Raw genomic sequence first — 4,783 nt, 5'->3', positions numbered from 1 at the left:
AGGAGGTTTGTTACTTGAAGGCCTTATTTCTGGGCACGATGCATGAAAGAGCACAACAAATATATTTATAGAGTTAAAAATACTTTGTGCATCAGCCCTTTTAACCATTTATTTCCTAAAATTTATTAATTTTATAACTCAATGTTCATGGGTGAATCTTACAAAATCAAAAACAAAAAAGTGCATCATTCACTCTAAAGGAAAATAAATAAATATTGCTTTTATTAAAAAAATAAATAAAAAAGGAGAATTAATCTTAATTAATTAAAAATGAATGTATAATGAGAATCACCGTTGAGAATAATGATACTTATTAAAAAAATAAATAAAAATTCTGGATGCATTACCTGAACATATTTTTGAACATCATCTCAAATGCATTACTTACATTTTTTTAACTTTTTTTTTTCATTTAGAACATTTGTCCAATCCAGCTGCATTCATGTTGATTCAGTTTGGATTTGCTCTTGTGATGTCACGTTCTCCATTGTTTTGTGTGTGTTGCTCCTCAGAGAATGTTTTCTTCCAGTGAGCTGCGAAACATTGTGGCGTCGTGAATGTAAACGTCATGTCTTGCTCTCTGCCGTGTGATTTTCCAGATGTTTCCACATGTTTTACTCTGAAGACGTCATTGCATTGAGTACGCTTGAGCGTTTACCCACCGTTATATTACAGTGCCAATCGCAAAACACGCTGATCTGATTTCATTTGTTAAGCAAGATCATGTAAACAAACCTACGATTTATAAAAAAAAATTGACAAATTCATGACAATGTTCATGTTAGTGATAATGTGTCTGAAGGAACAATTATTGTATAATTGGCCACATTTGACTGTTGACCCCTGGTGCCTTACAAGTGTTTTTATTTTTGAAATATGATATTTGGATCCTGAGCTGAGGGCATTGTGCAGTCAATCATTTACACACTTATCAATATGAGGTGAGAATACTTGTGCAACTAATTTTATAACAGGACAATGAATGTACGGAGCCCATAAAGTGTAAATAACAAAGAATATGAAGTGAATACATTAGTGGCATCCTCAAAACCAAGCTGGTACAGCGCATACAGTTTACTGAATGTAAATTAAGGTTGTCTTGTGTGTTGTAACTCCTATTTCTCATGTCTTGTTTGATAGAGAAACCTCGGCAAAGCCATAATTCAAATGTATTATTCAACTCCTTCAGTCTCACTTCGAACTGCATTTAATAAAACTGATTTTAAAAAGACATTTTTCTCTATGCAGTGTCATTTATTTGTACTGAAGTGTTGCACAGCTCGGATCATCCACAAAAACGTAGACTGAATATAACATTAATTCTAAACCTCCATTTGACACAAATAGATAATTGTACATTGTAATGTTCCCACCAAATTATTTATTTATAAAGATCTCTTTTTTTTTGATGATAACGCTATTCCCAGTAGTAATATAGCACATATATATATATATATACATATAAAAACTATTCTATTCTAATATTAAGCAGCACTTATAAATACAGATAATATAACCAATAACCATACTGAATGCTTAACTTCTAATAAATAAACCCAGACTGGCTGAAAGAGAAGGGCGAGTGAGTTTCACAGGTCACGCTCAGCGAGAACTATGCAAGAACAAACTTGCTTGGAGAAAGCATATAATCGTCTTCCACCAGTTTATTTGCTGACATTTTGTAGTGTTTTATATGTACAGTGTTCAGAAGTTTGGGGTTGGTAAGAGGTAGGAAAAAAAGTTAATTTAAAAATGGGTTTCCAGTCACGAGTTGGCATTTCAATCGAACTGGCCTCTGTTATGATATGCAGAATGCACAGTATATTTATGCTGGTCAAAGTTCAATGAACACGTTTTATTTTTGACACAACAGAACAGAAATCTTTTTTTATTATTTTTTTTAAATAAGACAAATAATGACACCTGCAAATTAGAGCATTCTGGGTTCTTCGGTCATTTTTCACAATCTAAAAGTGACATTTTAATAAATTCTTGTTGCTCGATTTCGGGATTTAATTGTGACCCTGCAGCACAAAAGCAGTCTTAAGTCGCTGGGGTAGATTTGTAGCAATAGCCAACAATACATTACAGTGACAGTAAAGATCATGTTCCATGAAGATATTTTGTACTGTAAATATATCAAAACTTAATGTTTGATTAGTAATATGCATTGCTAAGAACTTAATTTGAACAACTTTAAAGATGATTTTCTCAATATTTAGATTTTTTTGCTCCCTCAGATTCCAGATTTTCAAATAGTTATATCTTGACCAAATATGGTCCTATCCTAACAAACCATACATCAATGGAAAGCTTATTTATTCAGCTTTCAGCTGATGTATAAATCTCAATTTCGAAAAATTTACCCTTATTACTGGTTTTGTGGTCCAGGGTCACAAATAGGAATTTAAAAGACATTGTCATTTGATTTCTGAATGGCACACAACTCTGGCTCTCCTTGTAACTTCCTGAAATACAGGAAGTAGTTCACAACATCAGTATGATGTTTTTTTAGGTCTTCAGGATGATCAGGCGGGTCTAGAAATCGACCCACACAACGCAGCCCTGCGAGCTGATACAGACAAGATTCGTGAGATCATACAAGACACCACATGACACATCTAGCTCCTGAAAAGCTAGGATCATGGCTGCACCTGTAATTGATGCATGAATGTACATGAGCACACATGAACATGTTATGTTTTTAACACGTTCCTAATGTGAAACCACACTTAAAGACCGGTTAAGCTGAAGATGCTTAACAGTATTAATCTTCCCAATAAAACAGCATTTGCCTTTTTGAATGGATGTTTATTGCAGCCAGAATCACAATACTGGACATACATCAACTGCCTTATATATCTGCAGACAAAAAACAAAACAAGACCTTGATCTTGAGTTAATGATGAATAGAAGTGATCGTTACTATGGACTCCTACTATGGAGTTTATAAGTCTCTTGTCTCTGCCGTCTAGATCCTTAGGTTCAGAAGATGCCAGACGTAGCTTCTTCCAGTCACCCCACTCCATTCTCCTCGCTCAATAAGTCGTTCTTATTGGTTCACTTTCAAGAAACAACTTATATGCATTGTCCCACCACTCTTCACCCACTTCATCCAGGTTCCCCCAACTTGACATCTGTTGAAAAAACAGAAATTAAAATGAGCGTACTCTTAAACAGTTTGCATCAGTGTTACTCTAAGTCAGTTGTCAAATGTTAAATTGACAAACACTAAATACATATAAACTCTTCATATGGGTGATTTTATGCTCAGTCAAATCATTGTGGATGTAATCATGCACTCTTCAAAATAAAGGTTCCAGAAGGGGGTTTTGCAGTGATGCCACAGAAGAAACATTTTGGGTTTTATCCAAGGTTCTGTAGATGTTAAAGGTTCTTTATGGAACCATAGATGCCAATAAAGACCCTTAGTTTTTGAGAGTATAGTGTGAAGAACATTCGGTAACACTTTACAATAAGGTTCCATTAGTTAACATAAACTAACAATGTAAGATACTTCTAAAGCATGTATTAATCTTAGTTAATGTTGATTCCAATATTTACTTATACATTATTAAAATGAAAACGAATTGTATCTATTAATGTTAGTTAATCGATCTGAGCTAACATGGACTAACAATGAACAGCTGTTTTTCTATTAAGTAACGTTAACAAAGATTTACTGTAGCATTTTTACAGTCTTTTACCGTTAAATTCACGGTCATTTTTTACAGTACCATAGATGCAAATGAAGAAGCTTTATTTTAAATATGATACTGGGCTAGGTATGCTTAAAAACTTACCTTTTGTATGCGATGTCCTGTGACTTCCTGTAAAAGATATGCGATGATAGAGAGCTGCCGCAAAGACTGTCACTAAATTGTCACGCCCCCCTGTTGCAAACCCCCCAGCATATGCTGGTTAGGTATGTTTGAAGCATGGCAGCTGGTTTGAGCTGGTTTAAGCTGGTCTTAGTTGGTTATGAGCTGGTCCTGAGCAGGAGCTAGTTGCTTAGGACCAGCCTATAGGACCAGCTTAAACCAGCTCAAACCTGCCAGTTTGACTGCAAATCCACATTAAATGTTCACCACTAGAAGCTACTATTGGACAAGCCATAGCATAATTTCATGCTGCTTTCCCTCATCCTGAATCCTCAAGTAAAGATGTCCAGAGGACAAATCAAGTTTACGTTCATTGATACCCCAAAAACGAAAATTTGCTGAAAATGTATTCACCCTCAGGCCATCCAAGATGTAGACGAGTTTGTTTCTTCATAGATCCGGTGGATCCTCTGCAGTGAATGGGTGCCGTCAGATGCTACTTACAAACACGCAGCTTTTGTCTTCTCCAGATGTTAACTGCTGGACTGGAGTGGTGTGGATTATTGTGATGTTTTTATCAGCTGTTTGGACGCTCATTCTGACGGCACCCATTCACTGCAGAGACACTGATGCAATTTCTCCAAATCTGATGAAGAACAAACTCATCTTGGATCCCTGAGGGTGAGCACATTTTCAGCAAATTTTTGGGTGAACTGATTTCAATAGGACATTAAGAGGCCCTTTTCGACATATTCTGTTAACACATGAAGCATATATTTTATTTGATAAGGTTGTTACATCTGGTACTGTCAGTTTCAAATGACATATCCATCAAACATACACAATACTGGACACCAAGGTTAAAAAGATCAATTACAATAACAACAAAACAAGACCTGTCCTGAGTGAACGATGAATGGAAGTTACTCAAATAAGAGATTCAAATGTGTTTTGTCATTTGG

The sequence above is a fragment of the Sinocyclocheilus grahami genome, unplaced genomic scaffold (genome assembly GCF_001515645.1).
Source record: "Sinocyclocheilus grahami isolate Dianchi unplaced genomic scaffold, SAMN03320097.WGS_v1.1 scaffold14.1, whole genome shotgun sequence".
Classification (NCBI taxonomy): Eukaryota; Metazoa; Chordata; class Actinopteri; order Cypriniformes; family Cyprinidae; genus Sinocyclocheilus; species Sinocyclocheilus grahami.
This window is presented reverse-complemented; position numbering follows the sequence as displayed.